The 25,465-nt window shown below is 46.5% G+C and overlaps 8 non-coding genes and 2 pseudogenes across 8 annotated transcripts; all 10 read left to right on the top strand.

The window, feature by feature from the left end:
- The first annotated feature begins 5,866 nt into the window (after nt 1–5,866).
- On the top strand, nt 5,867–6,057 carry LOC130335620 (U2 spliceosomal RNA). The gene has a single exon (XR_008877217.1). It is a non-coding gene; the product is annotated as a U2 spliceosomal RNA (small nuclear RNA).
- A 2,063-nt stretch (nt 6,058–8,120) lies between these two features.
- Nucleotides 8,121–8,311, top strand: LOC130335608 (U2 spliceosomal RNA). The gene has a single exon (XR_008877206.1). It is a non-coding gene; the product is annotated as a U2 spliceosomal RNA (small nuclear RNA).
- Nucleotides 8,312–10,391: 2,080 nt separating this feature from the next.
- Nucleotides 10,392–10,582, top strand: LOC130335595 (U2 spliceosomal RNA). The gene has a single exon (XR_008877195.1). It is a non-coding gene; the product is annotated as a U2 spliceosomal RNA (small nuclear RNA).
- Nucleotides 10,583–12,664: 2,082 nt separating this feature from the next.
- On the top strand, nt 12,665–12,855 carry LOC130335697 (U2 spliceosomal RNA). The gene has a single exon (XR_008877271.1). It is a non-coding gene; the product is annotated as a U2 spliceosomal RNA (small nuclear RNA).
- Nucleotides 12,856–14,956: 2,101 nt separating this feature from the next.
- LOC130335660 (U2 spliceosomal RNA) lies at nt 14,957–15,147 on the top strand. The gene has a single exon (XR_008877238.1). It is a non-coding gene; the product is annotated as a U2 spliceosomal RNA (small nuclear RNA).
- Nucleotides 15,148–17,246: 2,099 nt separating this feature from the next.
- Nucleotides 17,247–17,437, top strand: LOC130335589 (U2 spliceosomal RNA). Its single transcript, XR_008877189.1, has one exon. It is a non-coding gene; the product is annotated as a U2 spliceosomal RNA (small nuclear RNA).
- Nucleotides 17,438–19,530: 2,093 nt separating this feature from the next.
- On the top strand, nt 19,531–19,690 carry LOC130335643 (U2 spliceosomal RNA; annotated as a pseudogene).
- A 693-nt stretch (nt 19,691–20,383) lies between these two features.
- On the top strand, nt 20,384–20,584 carry LOC130335637 (U2 spliceosomal RNA; annotated as a pseudogene).
- Nucleotides 20,585–22,676: 2,092 nt separating this feature from the next.
- LOC130335685 (U2 spliceosomal RNA) lies at nt 22,677–22,867 on the top strand. Its single transcript, XR_008877260.1, has one exon. It is a non-coding gene; the product is annotated as a U2 spliceosomal RNA (small nuclear RNA).
- A 2,096-nt stretch (nt 22,868–24,963) lies between these two features.
- Nucleotides 24,964–25,151, top strand: LOC130335649 (U2 spliceosomal RNA). Its single transcript, XR_008877232.1, has one exon. It is a non-coding gene; the product is annotated as a U2 spliceosomal RNA (small nuclear RNA).
- Nucleotides 25,152–25,465: the final 314 nt, after the last annotated feature.

Below are 25,465 nucleotides of genomic sequence, written 5' to 3'. Positions count from 1 at the left end.
GTGCACCTACCTGATGCATCAGAAGGTGCGAGGCCCTTGCTAAATTCTGTGCACAGACTTTGAGATCTATGCTTTAGACTGTATCTAAACCTGCTCCAACATGGACTGACATTCTGGCCTACTTTCAGCCGATGCGACTTGTCTGTCGCTGAACAGTCGCTTTTTATGTATTCAGCACCTATGTATAATGTTGTAAAAATGCTCTAGAAGCTAAAGTCGCAGAAATGTCACACATATTTGGCCTGCAACTTTCTGTGCGACAAATTCAGACAGGAAAAATCAGTATAAATCCTTAGAAAATTATCCCCCAGTGTCTCCATCTGCTGGCGGTATTGAATAAGCATTGCTGCACTGATGGGGTATGCATTAGACGAAAAAAAAGAAGAAAAAGAAGAATAATACGCCCAGAAAAGAGGCGAAAAGGAGAAAAACGTAAAAAAACGTGAAAAAAAAGTAAGAGGAAGAGAAGGGAAAAAAAGGTGGAAATGGGTTTAAAAGTGATTTCGGCGGAGAAATATATATATATATATATATATATATATATATATATATATATATATATACAAGAAAAAAGAAAGATAGCCGGCACAACAGCCTAATACACGGGTGCACACTGCCATGGCATCAGAGTATACAAAAAAAGAGGATTGCAGCAGCACACATTGGTCAAAAAAATTGAGGCTCTTAGCGCACTTTTTGATCAAAACGTGTCCCCCATCCACCACGGGGAGGTGGCCTCATTTAGGATGGGAACCTAGCACAAATTCTGAGCCTAACACTCAACTATCCACTCACCTCTGCTGGGCATATAGCCTCTGACTGGGTGACATGCTGGATCCATTTAAAACTCCACCTGTGAGAAAGGGGGAGGGGTGCACAGCTAAACAGGGTGCCATTACCCCCTGAATTGTACACACAAGAAAAAAGAAAGATAGCCGGCACAACAGCCTAATACACGGGTGCACACTGCCATGGCATCAGAGTATACAAAAAAAGAGGATTGCAGCAGCACACATTGGTCAAAAAAATTGAGGCTCTTAGCGCACTTTTTGATCAAAACGTGTCCCCCATCCACCACGGGGAGGTGGCCTCATTTAGGATGGGAACCTAGCACAAATTCTGAGCCTAACACTCAACTATCCACTCACCTCTGCTGGGCATATAGCCTCTGACTGGGTGACATGCTGGATCCATTTAAAACTCCACCTGTGAGAAAGGGGGAGGGGTGCACAGCTAAACAGGGTGCCATTACCCCCTGAATTGTACACACAAGAAAAAAGAAAGATAGCCGGCACAACAGCCTAATACACGGGTGCACACTGCCATGGCATCAGAGTATACAAAAAAAGAGCATTGCAGCAGCACACATTGGTCAAAAAAATTGAGGCTCTTAGCGCACTTTTTGATCAAAACGTGTCCCCCATCCACCACGGGGAGGTGGCCTCATTTAGGATGGGAACCTAGCACAAATTCTGAGCCTAACACTCAACTATCCACTCACCTCTGCTGGGCATATAGCCTCTGACTGGGTGACATGCTGGATCCATTTAAAACTCCACCTGTGAGAAAGGGGGAGGGGTGCACAGCTAAACAGGGTGCCATTACCCCCTGAATTGTACACACAAGAAAAAAGAAAGATAGCCGGCACAACAGCCTAATACACGGGTGCACACTGCCATGGCATCAGAGTATACAAAAAAAGAGGATTGCAGCAGCACACATTGGTCAAAAAAATTGAGGCTCTTAGCGCACTTTTTGATCAAAACGTGTCCCCCATCCACCACGGGGAGGTGGCCTCATTTAGGATGGGAACCTAGCACAAATTCTGAGCCTAACACTCAACTATCCACTCACCTCTGCTGGGCATATAGCCTCTGACTGGGTGACATGCTGGATCCATTTAAAACTCCACCTGTGAGAAAGGGGGAGGGGTGCACAGCTAAACAGGGTGCCATTACCCCCTGAATTGTACACACAAGAAAAAAGAAAGATAGCCGGCACAACAGCCTAATACACGGGTGCACACTGCCATGGCATCAGAGTATACAAAAAAAGAGGATTGCAGCAGCACACATTGGTCAAAAAAATTGAGGCTCTTAGCGCACTTTTTGATCAAAACGTGTCCCCCATCCACCACGGGGAGGTGGCCTCATTTAGGATGGGAACCTAGCACAAATTCTGAGCCTAACACTCAACTATCCACTCACCTCTGCTGGGCATATAGCCTCTGACTGGGTGACATGCTGGATCCATTTAAAACTCCACCTGTGAGAAAGGGGGAGGGGTGCACAGCTAAACAGGGTGCCATTACCCCCTGAATTGTACACACAAGAAAAAAGAAAGATAGCCGGCACAACAGCCTAATACACGGGTGCACACTGCCATGGCATCAGAGTATACAAAAAAAGAGGATTGCAGCAGCACACATTGGTCAAAAAAATTGAGGCTCTTAGCGCACTTTTTGATCAAAACGTGTCCCCCATCCACCACGGGGAGGTGGCCTCATTTAGGATGGGAACCTAGCACAAATTCTGAGCCTAACACTCAACTATCCACTCACCTCTGCTGGGCATATAGCCTCTGACTGGGTGACATGCTGGATCCATTTAAAACTCCACCTGTGAGAAAGGGGGAGGGGTGCACAGCTAAACAGGGTGCCATTACCCCCTGAATTGTACACACAAGAAAAAAGAAAGATAGCCGGCACAACAGCCTAATACACGGGTGCACACTGCCATGGCATCAGAGTATACAAAAAAAGAGGATTGCAGCAGCACACATTGGTCAAAAAAATTGAGGCTCTTAGCGCACTTTTTGATCAAAACGTGTCCCCCATCCACCACGGGGAGGTGGCCTCATTTAGGATGGGAACCTAGCACAAATTCTGAGCCTAACACTCAACTATCCACTCACCTCTGCTGGGCATATAGCCTCTGACTGGGTGACATGCTGGATCCATTTAAAACTCCACCTGTGAGAAAGGGGGAGGGGTGCACAGCTAAACAGGGTGCCATTACCCCCTGAATTGTACACACAAGAAAAAAGAAAGATAGCCGGCACAACAGCCTAATACACGGGTGCACACTGCCATGGCATCAGAGTATACAAAAAAAGAGGATTGCAGCAGCACACATTGGTCAAAAAAATTGAGGCTCTTAGCGCACTTTTTGATCAAAACGTGTCCCCCATCCACCACGGGGAGGTGGCCTCATTTAGGATGGGAACCTAGCACAAATTCTGAGCCTAACACTCAACTATCCACTCACCTCTGCTGGGCATATAGCCTCTGACTGGGTGACATGCTGGATCCATTTAAAACTCCACCTGTGAGAAAGGGGGAGGGGTGCACAGCTAAACAGGGTGCCATTACCCCCTGAATTGTACACACAAGAAAAAAGAAAGATAGCCGGCACAACAGCCTAATACACGGGTGCACACTGCCATGGCATCAGAGTATACAAAAAAAGAGGATTGCAGCAGCACACATTGGTCAAAAAAATTGAGGCTCTTAGCGCACTTTTTGATCAAAACGTGTCCCCCATCCACCACGGGGAGGTGGCCTCATTTAGGATGGGAACCTAGCACAAATTCTGAGCCTAACACTCAACTATCCACTCACCTCTGCTGGGCATATAGCCTCTGACTGGGTGACATGCTGGATCCATTTAAAACTCCACCTGTGAGAAAGGGGGAGGGGTGCACAGCTAAACAGGGTGCCATTACCCCCTGAATTGTACACACAAGAAAAAAGAAAGATAGCCGGCACAACAGCCTAATACACGGGTGCACACTGCCATGGCATCAGAGTATACAAAAAAAGAGGATTGCAGCAGCACACATTGGTCAAAAAAATTGAGGCTCTTAGCGCACTTTTTGATCAAAACGTGTCCCCCATCCACCACGGGGAGGTGGCCTCATTTAGGATGGGAACCTAGCACAAATTCTGAGCCTAACACTCAACTATCCACTCACCTCTGCTGGGCATATAGCCTCTGACTGGGTGACATGCTGGATCCATTTAAAACTCCACCTGTGAGAAAGGGGGAGGGGTGCACAGCTAAACAGGGTGCCATTACCCCCTGAATTGTACACACAAGAAAAAAGAAAGATAGCCGGCACAACAGCCTAATACACGGGTGCACACTGCCATGGCATCAGAGTATACAAAAAAAGAGGATTGCAGCAGCACACATTGGTCAAAAAAATTGAGGCTCTTAGCGCACTTTTTGATCAAAACGTGTCCCCCATCCACCCATTCACACAGGTGTGTCATTGCTGTACATTGACCATGCATTGCTTCTGTGGTATTGCAAAGGCAAAGACAAATGCTTCCAGCCATCCATTGCACTAATGGATTGGTCATCAGCTGGCTGTCTATGTCCCGCATCAATATAGACCAAAGTACAGAGGGTTAGGCTATGCTATTGTGCACCTACCTGATGCATCAGAAGGTGCGAGGCCCTTGCTAAATTCTGTGCACAGACTTTGAGATCTATGCTTTAGACTGTATCTAAACCTGCTCCAACATGGACTGACATTCTGGCCTACTTTCAGCCGATGCGACTTGTCTGTCGCTGAACAGTCGCTTTTTATGTATTCAGCACCTATGTATAATGTTGTAAAAATGCTCTAGAAGCTAAAGTCGCAGAAATGTCACACATATTTGGCCTGCAACTTTCTGTGCGACAAATTCAGACAGGAAAAATCAGTATAAATCCTTAGAAAATTATCCCCCAGTGTCTCCATCTGCTGGCGGTATTGAATAAGCATTGCTGCACTGATGGGGTATGCATTAGACGAAAAAAAAGAAGAAAAAGAAGAATAATACGCCCAGAAAAGAGGCGAAAAGGAGAAAAACGTAAAAAAACGTGAAAAAAAAGTAAGAGGAAGAGAAGGGAAAAAAAGGTGGAAATGGGTTTAAAAGTGATTTCGGCGGAGAAATATATATATATATATATATATATATATATATATATATATATATATATATATATGCGCACACACACACATAGATATAAACGTATTCTCCGTTGAGATATTGCAGCCGCTGCTGTGTCCAGGCCCAGGAGCCTTAGCACTGTGCTGTGATGTCACTCAATACCACTGACATCACTAGGTGTAAACAACATCTCTCCTTTGCTGTGTATGTGACTATGGAGCTGTTTGGTGATGTCGTCTATTACGGCCTTCATAGAAGCAACAGGAGATTGTTGCATCCATCTTGAACCCTCAGAACTACAGTGCTATGATGTCACTCACTTCCACAGGCCTTGCAGAGTGTAAACAACAACAACCCAGCTTTGTTGTGTATGTAACCAAAGGGATTTGTGATGTCACCTAGAACCTTCACAGCAGCGACAGCTTTATGAGGAGCATCAGCACTGCTCTGCCTGAGCAGAACCATCACCGCCATAGGTTGTCAAATAACCCGGATTTAACCCACACAGGTAAGTCCAATGGGGTGCAGGCATGTCCTCTATGCTTACAGCTTCCCGTGGGTGTTGGTTTGATACCGTTTGGGGACAGCCAAGGAGGCATCTGCAGGCAACAAAGGTAGGTGTGTGCTTGTGTGTGTGTTTCCTATGCAGATCCTAAGCCCAGTGTCACATGCAAGTAGGAGGAGTAAGAAGGGTTCCTGGCAAATCCGGGTTATGGATTGCATTTAAAAAGGCCCCGTGGGAGTGCAATGGGCCCCTGTCTTGCTGCTTAGCAATAATGGTATGGGTTTAGGTTCTGCTGTGTGTACTGGTGGTTGACTGCCCCCCAGCCCAGAGTGTGCATGGAAAATTGTCTGGCAGCCTCCCTGACAGCAAGCAGTGATAGTGCCCATGAAGGGGACCTTGTTGGGCCCGCCCCTTTCACGGTTATCGCTTCTCGGCCTTTTGGCTAAGATCAAGTGTAGTATCTGTTCTTATCAGTTTAATATCTGATACGTCCCCTATCTGGGGACCATATATTAAATGGATTTTTGAGAACGGGGGCCGATTTCGAAGCTTGCTTCCGTCGCCCTATGCATTGACCCGATATGGCAGTATCTTCGGGTACAGTGCACCACCCCCTTACAGGGTTAAAAAGAAAGATTCCTACTTTCATTGCTACCTGCTTGCTGGCTAGCCAGCTAGCCAGCCCTGTGGGCCTTGCTGCTGCTGCAGCCAAAAAACAAAAGGTGGTGCTGCTGCTGCTTCTGCTTCTGCTTGTGTCTGGCCCCTGTTGGAGCGTCCAGGCACAGGACTTCTGCTGCTGCTGACTAAATGGCCTCCTTAATTGGATCATTTGAGTAGCCAGCACACCTGTGCAGGTAGGGCATGACATGATAGGCAGCTGCCTTGATAGCGGGTGGGTGCTGAATGTTCCTAATTGACAAAATAAGATTAATGCTTATGAAGAAATATAAAATCTCATCCCTTCCCCAATATCGCGCCACACCCCTACCCCTTAATTCCCTGGTTGAACGTGATGGACATATGTCTTTTTTCGACCGTACTAACTATGTAACTATGTAACATAACATGGGGGGGGGTCTCCTGGCTGTTCACACAGGTGTGTCATTGCTGTACATTGACCATGCATTGCTTCTGTGGTATTGCAAAGGCAAAGACAAATGCTTCCAGCCATCCATTGCACTAATGGATTGGTCATCAGCTGGCTGTCTATGTCCCGCATCAATATAGACCAAAGTACAGAGGGTTAGGCTATGCTATTGTGCACCTACCTGATGCATCAGAAGGTGCGAGGCCCTTGCTAAATTCTGTGCACAGACTTTGAGATCTATGCTTTAGACTGTATCTAAACCTGCTCCAACATGGACTGACATTCTGGCCTACTTTCAGCCGATGCGACTTGTCTGTCGCTGAACAGTCGCTTTTTATGTATTCAGCACCTATGTATAATGTTGTAAAAATGCTCTAGAAGCTAAAGTCGCAGAAATGTCACACATATTTGGCCTGCAACTTTCTGTGCGACAAATTCAGACAGGAAAAATCAGTATAAATCCTTAGAAAATTATCCCCCAGTGTCTCCATCTGCTGGCGGTATTGAATAAGCATTGCTGCACTGATGGGGTATGCATTAGACGAAAAAAAAGAAGAAAAAGAAGAATAATACGCCCAGAAAAGAGGCGAAAAGGAGAAAAACGTAAAAAAACGTGAAAAAAAAGTAAGAGGAAGAGAAGGGAAAAAAAGGTGGAAATGGGTTTAAAAGTGATTTCGGCGGAGAAATATATATATATATATATATATATATATATATGCGCACACACACACATAGATATAAACGTATTCTCCGTTGAGATATTGCAGCCGCTGCTGTGTCCAGGCCCAGGAGCCTTAGCACTGTGCTGTGATGTCACTCAATACCACTGACATCACTAGGTGTAAACAACATCTCTCCTTTGCTGTGTATGTGACTATGGAGCTGTTTGGTGATGTCGTCTATTACGGCCTTCATAGAAGCAACAGGAGATTGTTGCATCCATCTTGAACCCTCAGAACTACAGTGCTATGATGTCACTCACTTCCACAGGCCTTGCAGAGTGTAAACAACAACAACCCAGCTTTGTTGTGTATGTAACCAAAGGGATTTGTGATGTCACCTAGAACCTTCACAGCAGCGACAGCTTTATGAGGAGCATCAGCACTGCTCTGCCTGAGCAGAACCATCACCGCCATAGGTTGTCAAATAACCCGGATTTAACCCACACAGGTAAGTCCAATGGGGTGCAGGCATGTCCTCTATGCTTACAGCTTCCCGTGGGTGTTGGTTTGATACCGTTTGGGGACAGCCAAGGAGGCATCTGCAGGCAACAAAGGTAGGTGTGTGCTTGTGTGTGTGTTTCCTATGCAGATCCTAAGCCCAGTGTCACATGCAAGTAGGAGGAGTAAGAAGGGTTCCTGGCAAATCCGGGTTATGGATTGCATTTAAAAAGGCCCCGTGGGAGTGCAATGGGCCCCTGTCTTGCTGCTTAGCAATAATGGTATGGGTTTAGGTTCTGCTGTGTGTACTGGTGGTTGACTGCCCCCCAGCCCAGAGTGTGCATGGAAAATTGTCTGGCAGCCTCCCTGACAGCAAGCAGTGATAGTGCCCATGAAGGGGACCTTGTTGGGCCCGCCCCTTTCACGGTTATCGCTTCTCGGCCTTTTGGCTAAGATCAAGTGTAGTATCTGTTCTTATCAGTTTAATATCTGATACGTCCCCTATCTGGGGACCATATATTAAATGGATTTTTGAGAACGGGGGCCGATTTCGAAGCTTGCTTCCGTCGCCCTATGCATTGACCCGATATGGCAGTATCTTCGGGTACAGTGCACCACCCCCTTACAGGGTTAAAAAGAAAGATTCCTACTTTCATTGCTACCTGCTTGCTGGCTAGCCAGCTAGCCAGCCCTGTGGGCCTTGCTGCTGCTGCAGCCAAAAAACAAAAGGTGGTGCTGCTGCTGCTTCTGCTGCTTCTGCTTGTGTCTGGCCCCTGTTGGAGCATCCAGGCACAGGACTTCTGCTGCTGCTGACTAAATGGCCTCCTTAATTGGATCATTTGAGTAGCCAGCACACCTGTGCAGGTAGGGCATGACATGATAGGCAGCTGCCTTGATAGCGGGTGGGTGCTGAATGTTCCTAATTGACAAAATAAGATTAATGCTTATGAAGAAATATAAAATCTCATCCCTTCCCCAATATCGCGCCACACCCCTACCCCTTAATTCCCTGGTTGAACGTGATGGACATATGTCTTTTTTCGACCGTACTAACTATGTAACTATGTAACATAACATGGGGGGGGGGGGGGGGGGGTCTCCTGGCTGTTCACACAGGTGTGTCATTGCTGTACATTGACCATGCATTGCTTCTGTGGTATTGCAAAGGCAAAGACAAATGCTTCCAGCCATCCATTGCACTAATGGATTGGTCATCAGCTGGCTGTCTATGTCCCGCATCAATATAGACCAAAGTACAGAGGGTTAGGCTATGCTATTGTGCACCTACCTGATGCATCAGAAGGTGCGAGGCCCTTGCTAAATTCTGTGCACAGACTTTGAGATCTATGCTTTAGACTGTATCTAAACCTGCTCCAACATGGACTGACATTCTGGCCTACTTTCAGCCGATGCGACTTGTCTGTCGCTGAACAGTCGCTTTTTATGTATTCAGCACCTATGTATAATGTTGTAAAAATGCTCTAGAAGCTAAAGTCGCAGAAATGTCACACATATTTGGCCTGCAACTTTCTGTGCGACAAATTCAGACAGGAAAAATCAGTATAAATCCTTAGAAAATTATCCCCCAGTGTCTCCATCTGCTGGCGGTATTGAATAAGCATTGCTGCACTGATGGGGTATGCATTAGACGAAAAAAAAGAAGAAAAAGAAGAATAATACGCCCAGAAAAGAGGCGAAAAGGAGAAAAACGTAAAAAAACGTGAAAAAAAAGTAAGAGGAAGAGAAGGGAAAAAAAGGTGGAAATGGGTTTAAAAGTGATTTCGGCGGAGAAATATATATATATATATATATATATATATATATATATGCGCACACACACACATAGATATAAACGTATTCTCCGTTGAGATATTGCAGCCGCTGCTGTGTCCAGGCCCAGGAGCCTTAGCACTGTGCTGTGATGTCACTCAATACCACTGACATCACTAGGTGTAAACAACATCTCTCCTTTGCTGTGTATGTGACTATGGAGCTGTTTGGTGATGTCGTCTATTACGGCCTTCATAGAAGCAACAGGAGATTGTTGCATCCATCTTGAACCCTCAGAACTACAGTGCTATGATGTCACTCACTTCCACAGGCCTTGCAGAGTGTAAACAACAACAACCCAGCTTTGTTGTGTATGTAACCAAAGGGATTTGTGATGTCACCTAGAACCTTCACAGCAGCGACAGCTTTATGAGGAGCATCAGCACTGCTCTGCCTGAGCAGAACCATCACCGCCATAGGTTGTCAAATAACCCGGATTTAACCCACACAGGTAAGTCCAATGGGGTGCAGGCATGTCCTCTATGCTTACAGCTTCCCGTGGGTGTTGGTTTGATACCGTTTGGGGACAGCCAAGGAGGCATCTGCAGGCAACAAAGGTAGGTGTGTGCTTGTGTGTGTGTTTCCTATGCAGATCCTAAGCCCAGTGTCACATGCAAGTAGGAGGAGTAAGAAGGGTTCCTGGCAAATCCGGGTTATGGATTGCATTTAAAAAGGCCCCGTGGGAGTGCAATGGGCCCCTGTCTTGCTGCTTAGCAATAATGGTATGGGTTTAGGTTCTGCTGTGTGTACTGGTGGTTGACTGCCCCCCAGCCCAGAGTGTGCATGGAAAATTGTCTGGCAGCCTCCCTGACAGCAAGCAGTGATAGTGCCCATGAAGGGGACCTTGTTGGGCCCGCCCCTTTCACGGTTATCGCTTCTCGGCCTTTTGGCTAAGATCAAGTGTAGTATCTGTTCTTATCAGTTTAATATCTGATACGTCCCCTATCTGGGGACCATATATTAAATGGATTTTTGAGAACGGGGGCCGATTTCGAAGCTTGCTTCCGTCGCCCTATGCATTGACCCGATATGGCAGTATCTTCGGGTACAGTGCACCACCCCCTTACAGGGTTAAAAAGAAAGATTCCTACTTTCATTGCTACCTGCTTGCTGGCTAGCCAGCTAGCCAGCCCTGTGGGCCTTGCTGCTGCTGCAGCCAAAAAACAAAAGGTGGTGCTGCTGCTGCTTCTGCTGCTTCTGCTTGTGTCTGGCCCCTGTTGGAGCGTCCAGGCACAGGACTTCTGCTGCTGCTGACTAAATGGCCTCCTTAATTGGATCATTTGAGTAGCCAGCACACCTGTGCAGGTAGGGCATGACATGATAGGCAGCTGCCTTGATAGCGGGTGGGTGCTGAATGTTCCTAATTGACAAAATAAGATTAATGCTTATGAAGAAATATAAAATCTCATCCCTTCCCCAATATCGCGCCACACCCCTACCCCTTAATTCCCTGGTTGAACGTGATGGACATATGTCTTTTTTCGACCGTACTAACTATGTAACTATGTAACATAACATGGGGGGGGGGGTCTCCTGGCTGTTCACACAGGTGTGTCATTGCTGTACATTGACCATGCATTGCTTCTGTGGTATTGCAAAGGCAAAGACAAATGCTTCCAGCCATCCATTGCACTAATGGATTGGTCATCAGCTGGCTGTCTATGTCCCGCATCAATATAGACCAAAGTACAGAGGGTTAGGCTATGCTATTGTGCACCTACCTGATGCATCAGAAGGTGCGAGGCCCTTGCTAAATTCTGTGCACAGACTTTGAGATCTATGCTTTAGACTGTATCTAAACCTGCTCCAACATGGACTGACATTCTGGCCTACTTTCAGCCGATGCGACTTGTCTGTCGCTGAACAGTCGCTTTTTATGTATTCAGCACCTATGTATAATGTTGTAAAAATGCTCTAGAAGCTAAAGTCGCAGAAATGTCACACATATTTGGCCTGCAACTTTCTGTGCGACAAATTCAGACAGGAAAAATCAGTATAAATCCTTAGAAAATTATCCCCCAGTGTCTCCATCTGCTGGCGGTATTGAATAAGCATTGCTGCACTGATGGGGTATGCATTAGACGAAAAAAAAGAAGAAAAAGAAGAATAATACGCCCAGAAAAGAGGCGAAAAGGAGAAAAACGTAAAAAAACGTGAAAAAAAAGTAAGAGGAAGAGAAGGGAAAAAAAGGTGGAAATGGGTTTAAAAGTGATTTCGGCGGAGAAATATATATATATATATATATATATATATATATATATATATATATATGCGCACACACACACATAGATATAAACGTATTCTCCGTTGAGATATTGCAGCCGCTGCTGTGTCCAGGCCCAGGAGCCTTAGCACTGTGCTGTGATGTCACTCAATACCACTGACATCACTAGGTGTAAACAACATCTCTCCTTTGCTGTGTATGTGACTATGGAGCTGTTTGGTGATGTCGTCTATTACGGCCTTCATAGAAGCAACAGGAGATTGTTGCATCCATCTTGAACCCTCAGAACTACAGTGCTATGATGTCACTCACTTCCACAGGCCTTGCAGAGTGTAAACAACAACAACCCAGCTTTGTTGTGTATGTAACCAAAGGGATTTGTGATGTCACCTAGAACCTTCACAGCAGCGACAGCTTTATGAGGAGCATCAGCACTGCTCTGCCTGAGCAGAACCATCACCGCCATAGGTTGTCAAATAACCCGGATTTAACCCACACAGGTAAGTCCAATGGGGTGCAGGCATGTCCTCTATGCTTACAGCTTCCCGTGGGTGTTGGTTTGATACCGTTTGGGGACAGCCAAGGAGGCATCTGCAGGCAACAAAGGTAGGTGTGTGCTTGTGTGTGTGTTTCCTATGCAGATCCTAAGCCCAGTGTCACATGCAAGTAGGAGGAGTAAGAAGGGTTCCTGGCAAATCCGGGTTATGGATTGCATTTAAAAAGGCCCCGTGGGAGTGCAATGGGCCCCTGTCTTGCTGCTTAGCAATAATGGTATGGGTTTAGGTTCTGCTGTGTGTACTGGTGGTTGACTGCCCCCCAGCCCAGAGTGTGCATGGAAAATTGTCTGGCAGCCTCCCTGACAGCAAGCAGTGATAGTGCCCATGAAGGGGACCTTGTTGGGCCCGCCCCTTTCACGGTTATCGCTTCTCGGCCTTTTGGCTAAGATCAAGTGTAGTATCTGTTCTTATCAGTTTAATATCTGATACGTCCCCTATCTGGGGACCATATATTAAATGGATTTTTGAGAACGGGGGCCGATTTCGAAGCTTGCTTCCGTCGCCCTATGCATTGACCCGATATGGCAGTATCTTCGGGTACAGTGCACCACCCCCTTACAGGGTTAAAAAGAAAGATTCCTACTTTCATTGCTACCTGCTTGCTGGCTAGCCAGCTAGCCAGCCCTGTGGGCCTTGCTGCTGCTGCAGCCAAAAAACAAAAGGTGGTGCTGCTGCTGCTTCTGCTGCTTCTGCTTGTGTCTGGCCCCTGTTGGAGCGTCCAGGCACAGGACTTCTGCTGCTGCTGACTAAATGGCCTCCTTAATTGGATCATTTGAGTAGCCAGCACACCTGTGCAGGTAGGGCATGACATGATAGGCAGCTGCCTTGATAGCGGGTGGGTGCTGAATGTTCCTAATTGACAAAATAAGATTAATGCTTATGAAGAAATATAAAATCTCATCCCTTCCCCAATATCGCGCCACACCCCTACCCCTTAATTCCCTGGTTGAACGTGATGGACATATGTCTTTTTTCGACCGTACTAACTATGTAACTATGTAACATAACATGGGGGGGGGGGGGGGGGGTCTCCTGGCTGTTCACACAGGTGTGTCATTGCTGTACATTGACCATGCATTGCTTCTGTGGTATTGCAAAGGCAAAGACAAATGCTTCCAGCCATCCATTGCACTAATGGATTGGTCATCAGCTGGCTGTCTATGTCCCGCATCAATATAGACCAAAGTACAGAGGGTTAGGCTATGCTATTGTGCACCTACCTGATGCATCAGAAGGTGCGAGGCCCTTGCTAAATTCTGTGCACAGACTTTGAGATCTATGCTTTAGACTGTATCTAAACCTGCTCCAACATGGACTGACATTCTGGCCTACTTTCAGCCGATGCGACTTGTCTGTCGCTGAACAGTCGCTTTTTATGTATTCAGCACCTATGTATAATGTTGTAAAAATGCTCTAGAAGCTAAAGTCGCAGAAATGTCACACATATTTGGCCTGCAACTTTCTGTGCGACAAATTCAGACAGGAAAAATCAGTATAAATCCTTAGAAAATTATCCCCCAGTGTCTCCATCTGCTGGCGGTATTGAATAAGCATTGCTGCACTGATGGGGTATGCATTAGACGAAAAAAAAGAAGAAAAAGAAGAATAATACGCCCAGAAAAGAGGCGAAAAGGAGAAAAACGTAAAAAAACGTGAAAAAAAAGTAAGAGGAAGAGAAGGGAAAAAAAGGTGGAAATGGGTTTAAAAGTGATTTCGGCGGAGAAATATATATATATATATATATATATATATATATATATATATATATATATATATATATATGCGCACACACACACATAGATATAAACGTATTCTCCGTTGAGATATTGCAGCCGCTGCTGTGTCCAGGCCCAGGAGCCTTAGCACTGTGCTGTGATGTCACTCAATACCACTGACATCACTAGGTGTAAACAACATCTCTCCTTTGCTGTGTATGTGACTATGGAGCTGTTTGGTGATGTCGTCTATTACGGCCTTCATAGAAGCAACAGGAGATTGTTGCATCCATCTTGAACCCTCAGAACTACAGTGCTATGATGTCACTCACTTCCACAGGCCTTGCAGAGTGTAAACAACAACAACCCAGCTTTGTTGTGTATGTAACCAAAGGGATTTGTGATGTCACCTAGAACCTTCACAGCAGCGACAGCTTTATGAGGAGCATCAGCACTGCTCTGCCTGAGCAGAACCATCACCGCCATAGGTTGTCAAATAACCCGGATTTAACCCACACAGGTAAGTCCAATGGGGTGCAGGCATGTCCTCTATGCTTACAGCTTCCTGTGGGTGTTGGTTTGATACCGTTTGGGGACAGCCAAGGAGGCATCTGCAGGCAACAAAGGTAGGTGTGTGCTTGTGTGTGTGTTTCCTATGCAGATCCTAAGCCCAGTGTCACATGCAAGTAGGAGGAGTAAGAAGGGTTCCTGGCAAATCCGGGTTATGGATTGCATTTAAAAAGGCCCCGTGGGAGTGCAATGGGCCCCTGTCTTGCTGCTTAGCAATAATGGTATGGGTTTAGGTTCTGCTGTGTGTACTGGTGGTTGACTGCCCCCCAGCCCAGAGTGTGCATGGAAAATTGTCTGGCAGCCTCCCTGACAGCAAGCAGTGATAGTGCCCATGAAGGGGACCTTGTTGGGCCCGCCCCTTTCACGGTTATCGCTTCTCGGCCTTTTGGCTAAGATCAAGTGTAGTATCTGTTCTTATCAGTTTAATATCTGATACGTCCCCTATCTGGGGACCATATATTAAATGGATTTTTGAGAACGGGGGCCGATTTTGAAGCTTGCTTCCGTCGCCCTATGCATTGACCCGATATGGCAGTATCTTCGGGTACAGTGCACCACCCCCTTACAGGGTTAAAAAGAAAGATTCCTACTTTCATTGCTACCTGCTTGCTGGCTAGCCAGCTAGCCAGCCCTGTGGGCCTTGCTGCTGCTGCAGCCAAAAAACAAAAGGTGGTGCTGCTGCTGCTTCTGCTGCTTCTGCTTGTGTCTGGCCCCTGTTGGAGCGTCCAGGCACAGGACTTCTGCTGCTGCTGACTAAATGGCCTCCTTAATTGGATCATTTGAGTAGCCAGCACACCTGTGCAGGTAGGGCATGACATGATAGGCAGCTGCCTTGATAGCGGGTGGGTGCTGAATGTTCCTAATTGACAAAATAAGATTAATGCTTATGAAGAAATATAAAATCTCATCCCTTCCCCAATATCGCGCCACACCCCTACCCCTTAATTCCCTGGTTGAACGTGATGGACATATGTCTTTTTTCGACCGTACTAACTATGTAACTATGTAACATAACATGGGGGGGGGGGGGGGGTCTCCTGGCTGTTCACACAGGTGTGTCATTGCTGTACATTGACCATGCATTGCTTCTGTGGTATTGCAAAGGCAAAGACAAATGCTTCCAGCCATCCATTGCACTAATGGATTGGTCATCAGCTGGCTGTCTATGTCCCGCATCAATATAGACCAAAGTACAGAGGGTTAGGCTATGCTATTGTGCACCTACCTGATGCATCAGAAGGTGCGAGGCCCTTGCTAAATTCTGTGCACAGACTTTGAGATCTATGCTTTAGACTGTATCTAAACCTGCTCCAACATGGACTGACATTCTGGCCTACTTTCAGCCGATGCGACTTGTCTGTCGCTGAACAGTCGCTTTTTATGTATTCAGCACCTATGTATAATGTTGTAAAAATGCTCTAGAAGCTAAAGTCGCAGAAATGTCACACATATTTGGCCTGCAACTTTCTGTGCGACAAATTCAGACAGGAAAAATCAGTATAAATCCTTAGAAAATTATCCCCCAGTGTCTCCATCTGCTGGCGGTATTGAATAAGCATTGCTGCACTGATGGGGTATGCATTAGACGAAAAAAAAGAAGAAAAAGAAGAATAATACGCCCAGAAAAGAGGCGAAAAGGAGAAAAACGTAAAAAAACGTGAAAAAAAAGTAAGAGGAAGAGAAGGGAAAAAAAGGTGGAAATGGGTTTAAAAGTGATTTCGGCGGAGAAATATATATATATATATATATATATATATATATATATATATATATATATATATATATATGCGCACACACACACATAGATATAAACGTATTCTCCGTTGAGATATTGCAGCCGCTGCTGTGTCCAGGCCCAGGAGCCTTAGCACTGTGCTGTGATGTCACTCAATACCACTGACATCACTAGGTGTAAACAACATCTCTCCTTTGCTGTGTATGTGACTATGGAGCTGTTTGGTGATGTCGTCTATTACGGCCTTCATAGAAGCAACAGGAGATTGTTGCATCCATCTTGAACCCTCAGAACTACAGTGCTATGATGTCACTCACTTCCACAGGCCTTGCAGAGTGTAAACAACAACAACCCAGCTTTGTTGTGTATGTAACCAAAGGGATTTGTGATGTCACCTAGAACCTTCACAGCAGCGACAGCTTTATGAGGAGCATCAGCACTGCTCTGCCTGAGCAGAACCATCACCGCCATAGGTTGTCAAATAACCCGGATTTAACCCACACAGGTAAGTCCAATGGGGTGCAGGCATGTCCTCTATGCTTACAGCTTCCTGTGGGTGTTGGTTTGATACCGTTTGGGGACAGCCAAGGAGGCATCTGCAGGCAACAAAGGTAGGTGTGTGCTTGTGTGTGTGTTTCCTATGCAGATCCTAAGCCCAGTGTCACATGCAAGTAGGAGGAGTAAGAAGGGTTCCTGGCAAATCCGGGTTATGGATTGCATTTAAAAAGGCCCCGTGGGAGTGCAATGGGCCCCTGTCTTGCTGCTTAGCAATAATGGTATGGGTTTAGGTTCTGCTGTGTGTACTGGTGGTTGACTGCCCCCCAGCCCAGAGTGTGCATGGAAAATTGTCTGGCAGCCTCCCTGACAGCAAGCAGTGATAGTGCCCATGAAGGGGACCTTGTTGGGCCCGCCCCTTTCACGGTTATCGCTTCTCGGCCTTTTGGCTAAGATCAAGTGTAGTATCTGTTCTTATCAGTTTAATATCTGATACGTCCCCTATCTGGGGACCATATATTAAATGGATTTTTGAGAACGGGGGCCGATTTTGAAGCTTGCTTCCGTCGCCCTATGCATTGACCCGATATGGCAGTATCTTCGGGTACAGTGCACCACCCCCTTACAGGGTTAAAAAGAAAGATTCCTACTTTCATTGCTACCTGCTTGCTGGCTAGCCAGCTAGCCAGCCCTGTGGGCCTTGCTGCTGCTGCAGCCAAAAAACAAAAGGTGGTGCTGCTGCTGCTTCTGCTGCTTCTGCTTGTGTCTGGCCCCTGTTGGAGCGTCCAGGCACAGGACTTCTGCTGCTGCTGACTAAATGGCCTCCTTAATTGGATCATTTGAGTAGCCAGCACACCTGTGCAGGTAGGGCATGACATGATAGGCAGCTGCCTTGATAGCGGGTGGGTGCTGAATGTTCCTAATTGACAAAATAAGATTAATGCTTATGAAGAAATATAAAATCTCATCCCTTCCCCAATATCGCGCCACACCCCTACCCCTTAATTCCCTGGTTGAACGTGATGGACATATGTCTTTTTTCGACCGTACTAACTATGTAACTATGTAACATAACATGGGGGGGGGGGGGGGGTCTCCTGGCTGTTCACACAGGTGTGTCATTGCTGTACATTGACCATGCATTGCTTCTGTGGTATTGCAAAGGCAAAGACAAATGCTTCCAGCCATCCATTGCACTAATGGATTGGTCATCAGCTGGCTGTCTATGTCCCGCATCAATATAGACCAAAGTACAGAGGGTTAGGCTATGCTATTGTGCACCTACCTGATGCATCAGAAGGTGCGAGGCCCTTGCTAAATTCTGTGCACAGACTTTGAGATCTATGCTTTAGACTGTATCTAAACCTGCTCCAACATGGACTGACATTCTGGCCTACTTTCAGCCGATGCGACTTGTCTGTCGCTGAACAGTCGCTTTTTATGTATTCAGCACCTATGTATAATGTTGTAAAAATGCTCTAGAAGCTAAAGTCGCAGAAATGTCACACATATTTGGCCTGCAACTTTCTGTGCGACAAATTCAGACAGGAAAAATCAGTATAAATCCTTAGAAAATTATCCCCCAGTGTCTCCATCTGCTGGCGGTATTGAATAAGCATTGCTGCACTGATGGGGTATGCATTAGACGAAAAAAAAGAAGAAAAAGAAGAATAATACGCCCAGAAAAGAGGCGAAAAGGAGAAAAACGTAAAAAAACGTGAAAAAAAAGTAAGAGGAAGAGAAGGGAAAAAAAGGTGGAAATGGGTTTAAAAGTGATTTCGGCGGAGAAATATATATATATATATATATATATATATATATATATATATATATATATATATGCGCACACACACACATAGATATAAACGTATTCTCCGTTGAGATATTGCAGCCGCTGCTGTGTCCAGGCCCAGGAGCCTTAGCACTGTGCTGTGATGTCACTCAATACCACTGACATCACTAGGTGTAAACAACATCTCTCCTTTGCTGTGTATGTGACTATGGAGCTGTTTGGTGATGTCGTCTATTACGGCCTTCATAGAAGCAACAGGAGATTGTTGCATCCATCTTGAACCCTCAGAACTACAGTGCTATGATGTCACTCACTTCCACAGGCCTTGCAGAGTGTAAACAACAACAACCCAGCTTTGTTGTGTATGTAACCAAAGGGATTTGTGATGTCACCTAGAACCTTCACAGCAGCGACAGCTTTATGAGGAGCATCAGCACTGCTCTGCCTGAGCAGAACCATCACCGCCATAGGTTGTCAAATAACCCGGATTTAACCCACACAGGTAAGTCCAATGGGGTGCAGGCATGTCCTCTATGCTTACAGCTTCCCGTGGGTGTTGGTTTGATACCGTTTGGGGACAGCCAAGGAGGCATCTGCAGGCAACAAAGGTAGGTGTGTGCTTGTGTGTGTGTTTCCTATGCAGATCCTAAGCCCAGTGTCACATGCAAGTAGGAGGAGTAAGAAGGGTTCCTGGCAAATCCGGGTTATGGATTGCATTTAAAAAGGCCCCGTGGGAGTGCAATGGGCCCCTGTCTTGCTGCTTAGCAATAATGGTATGGGTTTAGGTTCTGCTGTGTGTACTGGTGGTTGACTGCCCCCCAGCCCAGAGTGTGCATGGAAAATTGTCTGGCAGCCTCCCTGACAGCAAGCAGTGATAGTGCCCATGAAGGGGACCTTGTTGGGCCCGCCCCTTTCACGGTTATCGCTTCTCGGCCTTTTGGCTAAGATCAAGTGTAGTATCTGTTCTTATCAGTTTTCATGCTGGTGGGGATGGGTGCTGCATGGAGGATGCAGGTGTACCAGGGCTTTCCGGGGCTGGTTCTGAGGAATCAGCTCGACGGCTGCCCCGATGTGACCTGTTCCCTCCGGGTCTCGCCATGAGGCTGAGAGGGTCTAGAGCCGAGGTACTTTTGTGCCTCGGGGAGTGGTGACCCCGAGGTGCCGAAACTCACTGGGAGAATAGACTCACTGAGTTGAAGCACGGGCACCATAATCTCTTCACCTTGTGGCACTCACCTCTTGATTCCCGGCCTTCTGGCTAGGATCAGAGAAATTTTTATAGATCCGGCCGGATGTCCGGGCAGTATATCTGCACACATTCACTTATTTATTTCTTTTTTGTCTCACTGTGTCACTTTTTGCGTGTTGTGTGTTCACAGGATTTGTCAGGATGCGGTAGCCCTTCTGGGTGTCCCTCCTGGCGGTCTAGGGGAGGTGTGTGTGGCCATTAGGTTCCGCACCTCCCTGCAAACACCCCGGGTACTCCTGCTTTGGCAGGGTACCTACCGTAATCGGCTCTGCGGGCAGATACCTTGGCTAACGCCAAGGGGGATGCCGGGAGCATTTGTGGTCCCCTAGTAGCTTCGGCGAAAAGGGACATCGAACCTGGAACCTCGCAGGTACCTTTTGGTCCGGAGGCGAAGGGTAAGGTTTGTTGGGGGGCCTCTCTCCTATCGGAGAAGGGCTTGCGATAGACCGCATCCTTTGTGCACGTTTTTTTAGTGTAACACGTTTGCACTTTTTCTTGCACTTTGGGTGAATCGAAAGCACGTTCCTCGGCTTTAGATAAAAAAAAAAAAAAAAAAAAAAAAAAAGGAAAAAATCTGTTCTTATCAGTTTAATATCTGATACGTCCCCTATCTGGGGACCATATATTAAATGGATTTTTGAGAACGGGGGCCGATTTCGAAGCTTGCTTCCGTCGCCCTATGCATTGACCCGATATGGCAGTATCTTCGGGTACAGTGCACCACCCCCTTACAGGGTTAAAAAGAAAGATTCCTACTTTCATTGCTACCTGCTTGCTGGCTAGCCAGCTAGCCAGCCCTGTGGGCCTTGCTGCTGCTGCAGCCAAAAAACAAAAGGTGGTGCTGCTGCTGCTTCTGCTGCTTCTGCTTGTGTCTGGCCCCTGTTGGAGCGTCCAGGCACAGGACTTCTGCTGCTGCTGACTAAATGGCCTCCTTAATTGGATCATTTGAGTAGCCAGCACACCTGTGCAGGTAGGGCATGACATGATAGGCAGCTGCCTTGATAGCGGGTGGGTGCTGAATGTTCCTAATTGACAAAATAAGATTAATGCTTATGAAGAAATATAAAATCTCATCCCTTCCCCAATATCGCGCCACACCCCTACCCCTTAATTCCCTGGTTGAACGTGATGGACATATGTCTTTTTTCGACCGTACTAACTATGTAACTATGTAACATAACATGGGGGGGGGGGGGGGGGGGGGTCTCCTGGCTGTTCACACAGGTGTGTCATTGCTGTACATTGACCATGCATTGCTTCTGTGGTATTGCAAAGGCAAAGACAAATGCTTCCAGCCATCCATTGCACTAATGGATTGGTCATCAGCTGGCTGTCTATGTCCCGCATCAATATAGACCAAAGTACAGAGGGTTAGGCTATGCTATTGTGCACCTACCTGATGCATCAGAAGGTGCGAGGCCCTTGCTAAATTCTGTGCACAGACTTTGAGATCTATGCTTTAGACTGTATCTAAACCTGCTCCAACATGGACTGACATTCTGGCCTACTTTCAGCCGATGCGACTTGTCTGTCGCTGAACAGTCGCTTTTTATGTATTCAGCACCTATGTATAATGTTGTAAAAATGCTCTAGAAGCTAAAGTCGCAGAAATGTCACACATATTTGGCCTGCAACTTTCTGTGCGACAAATTCAGACAGGAAAAATCAGTATAAATCCTTAGAAAATTATCCCCCAGTGTCTCCATCTGCTGGCGGTATTGAATAAGCATTGCTGCACTGATGGGGTATGCATTAGACGAAAAAAAAGAAGAAAAAGAAGAATAATACGCCCAGAAAAGAGGCGAAAAGGAGAAAAACGTAAAAAAACGTGAAGAAAAAGTAAGAGGAAGAGAAGGGAAAAAAAGGTGGAAATGGGTTTAAAAGTGATTTCGGCGGAGAAATATATATATATATATATATATATATATATATATATATATATATATGCGCACACACACACATAGATATAAACGTATTCTCCGTTGAGATATTGCAGCCGCTGCTGTGTCCAGGCCCAGGAGCCTTAGCACTGTGCTGTGATGTCACTCAATACCACTGACATCACTAGGTGTAAACAACATCTCTCCTTTGCTGTGTATGTGACTATGGAGCTGTTTGGTGATGTCGTCTATTACGGCCTTCATAGAAGCAACAGGAGATTGTTGCATCCATCTTGAACCCTCAGAACTACAGTGCTATGATGTCACTCACTTCCACAGGCCTTGCAGAGTGTAAACAACAACAACCCAGCTTTGTTGTGTATGTAACCAAAGGGATTTGTGATGTCACCTAGAACCTTCACAGCAGCGACAGCTTTATGAGGAGCATCAGCACTGCTCTGCCTGAGCAGAACCATCACCGCCATAGGTTGTCAAATAACCCGGATTTAACCCACACAGGTAAGTCCAATGGGGTGCAGGCATGTCCTCTATGCTTACAGCTTCCCGTGGGTGTTGGTTTGATACCGTTTGGGGACAGCCAAGGAGGCATCTGCAGACAACAAAGGTAGGTGTGTGCTTGTGTGTGTGTTTCCTATGCAGATCCTAAGCCCAGTGTCACATGCAAGTAGGAGGAGTAAGAAGGGTTCCTGGCAAATCCGGGTTATGGATTGCATTTAAAAAGGCCCCGTGGGAGTGCAATGGGCCCCTGTCTTGCTGCTTAGCAATAATGGTATGGGTTTAGGTTCTGCTGTGTGTACTGGTGGTTGACTGCCCCCCAGCCCAGAGTGTGCATGGAAAATTGTCTGGCAGCCTCCCTGACAGCAAGCAGTGATAGTGCCCATGAAGGGGACCTTGTTGGGCCCGCCCCTTTCACGGTTATCGCTTCTCGGCCTTTTGGCTAAGATCAAGTGTAGTATCTGTTCTTATCAGTTTAATATCTGATACGTCCCCTATCTGGGGACCATATATTAAATGGATTTTTGAGAACGGGGGCCGATTTCGAAGCTTGCTTCCGTCGCCCTATGCATTGACCCGATATGGCAGTATCTTCGGGTACAGTGCACCACCCCCTTACAGGGTTAAAAAGAAAGATTCCTACTTTCATTGCTACCTGCTTGCTGGCTAGCCAGCTAGCCAGCCCTGTGGGCCTTGCTGCTGCTGCAGCCAAAAAACAAAAGGTGGTGCTGCTGCTGCTTCTGCTGCTTCTGCTTGTGTCTGGCCCCTGTTGGAGCGTCCAGGCACAGGACTTCTGCTGCTGCTGACTAAATGGCCTCCTTAATTGGATCATTTGAGTAGCCAGCACACCTGTGCAGGTAGGGCATGACATGATAGGCAGCTGCCTTGATAGCGGGTGGGTGCTGAATGTTCCTAATTGACAAAATAAGATTAATGCTTATGAAGAAATATAAAATCTCATCCCTTCCCCAATATCGCGCCACACCCCTACCCCTTAATTCCCTGGTTGAACGTGATGGACATATGTCTTTTTTCGACCGTACTAACTATGTAACTATGTAACATAACATGGGGGGGGGGGGGGGGGTCTCCTGGCTGTTCACACAGGTGTGTCATTGCTGTACATTGACCATGCATTGCTTCTGTGGTATTGCAAAGGCAAAGACAAATGCTTCCAGCCATCCATTGCACTAATGGATTGGTCATCAGCTGGCTGTCTATGTCCCGCATCAATATAGACCAAAGTACAGAGGGTTAGGCTATGCTATTGTGCACCTACCTGATGCATCAGAAGGTGCGAGGCCCTTGCTAAATTCTGTGCACAGACTTTGAGATCTATGCTTTAGACTGTATCTAAACCTGCTCCAACATGGACTGACATTCTGGCCTACTTTCAGCCGATGCGACTTGTCTGTCGCTGAACAGTCGCTTTTTATGTATTCAGCACCTATGTATAATGTTGTAAAAATGCTCTAGAAGCTAAAGTCGCAGAAATGTCACACATATTTGGCCTGCAACTTTCTGTGCGACAAATTCAGACAGGAAAAATCAGTATAAATCCTTAGAAAATTATCCCCCAGTGTCTCCATCTGCTGGCGGTATTGAATAAGCATTGCTGCACTGATGGGGTATGCATTAGACGAAAAAAAAGAAGAAAAAGAAGAATAATACGCCCAGAAAAGAGGCGAAAAGGAGAAAAACGTAAAAAAACGTGAAAAAAAAGTAAGAGGAAGAGAAGGGAAAAAAAGGTGGAAATGGGTTTAAAAGTGATTTCGGCGGAGAAATATATATATATATATATATATATATATATATATATATATATATATATATATATGCGCACACACACACATAGATATAAACGTATTCTCCGTTGAGATATTGCAGCCGCTGCTGTGTCCAGGCCCAGGAGCCTTAGCACTGTGCTGTGATGTCACTCAATACCACTGACATCACTAGGTGTAAACAACATCTCTCCTTTGCTGTGTATGTGACTATGGAGCTGTTTGGTGATGTCGTCTATTACGGCCTTCATAGAAGCAACAGGAGATTGTTGCATCCATCTTGAACCCTCAGAACTACAGTGCTATGATGTCACTCACTTCCACAGGCCTTGCAGAGTGTAAACAACAACAACCCAGCTTTGTTGTGTATGTAACCAAAGGGATTTGTGATGTCACCTAGAACCTTCACAGCAGCGACAGCTTTATGAGGAGCATCAGCACTGCTCTGCCTGAGCAGAACCATCACCGCCATAGGTTGTCAAATAACCCGGATTTAACCCACACAGGTAAGTCCAATGGGGTGCAGGCATGTCCTCTATGCTTACAGCTTCCCGTGGGTGTTGGTTTGATACCGTTTGGGGACAGCCAAGGAGGCATCTGCAGGCAACAAAGGTAGGTGTGTGCTTGTGTGTGTGTTTCCTATGCAGATCCTAAGCCCAGTGTCACATGCAAGTAGGAGGAGTAAGAAGGGTTCCTGGCAAATCCGGGTTATGGATTGCATTTAAAAAGGCCCCGTGGGAGTGCAATGGGCCCCTGTCTTGCTGCTTAGCAATAATGGTATGGGTTTAGGTTCTGCTGTGTGTACTGGTGGTTGACTGCCCCCCAGCCCAGAGTGTGCATGGAAAATTGTCTGGCAGCCTCCCTGACAGCAAGCAGTGGTAGTGCCCATGAAGGGGACCTTGTTGGGCCCGCCCCTTTCACGGTTATCGCTTCTCGGCCTTTTGGCTAAGATCAAGTGTAGTATCTGTTCTTATCAGTTTTTCATGCCGGTGGACAGTAACGCCGGTATGGGGCTGGTGGGGATGGGTGCTGCATGGAGGATGCAGGTGTACCGGGGCTTTCCGGGGCTGGTTCTGAGGAATCAGCTCGACGGCTGCCCCGATGTGACCTGTTCCCTCCGGGTCTCGCCATGAGGCTGAGAGGGTCTAGAGCCGAGGTACTTTTGTGCCTCGGGGAGTGGTGACCCCGAGGTGCCGAAACTCACTGGGAGGATAGGCTCACTGAGTTGAAGCACGGGCACCATAATCTCTTCACCTTGTGGCACTCACCTCTTGATTCCCGGCCTTCTGGCTAGGATCAGAGAAATTTTTATAGATCCGGCCGGATGTCCGGGCAGTATATCTGCACACATTCACTTATTTATTTCTTTTTTGTCTCACTGTGTCACTTTTTGCGTGTTGTGTGTTCACAGGATTGGTCAGGATGCG

Source organism: Hyla sarda, unplaced genomic scaffold (genome assembly GCF_029499605.1).
Source record: "Hyla sarda isolate aHylSar1 unplaced genomic scaffold, aHylSar1.hap1 scaffold_455, whole genome shotgun sequence".
Classification (NCBI taxonomy): Eukaryota; Metazoa; Chordata; class Amphibia; order Anura; family Hylidae; genus Hyla; species Hyla sarda.
This window is presented reverse-complemented; position numbering and strand designations above follow the sequence as displayed.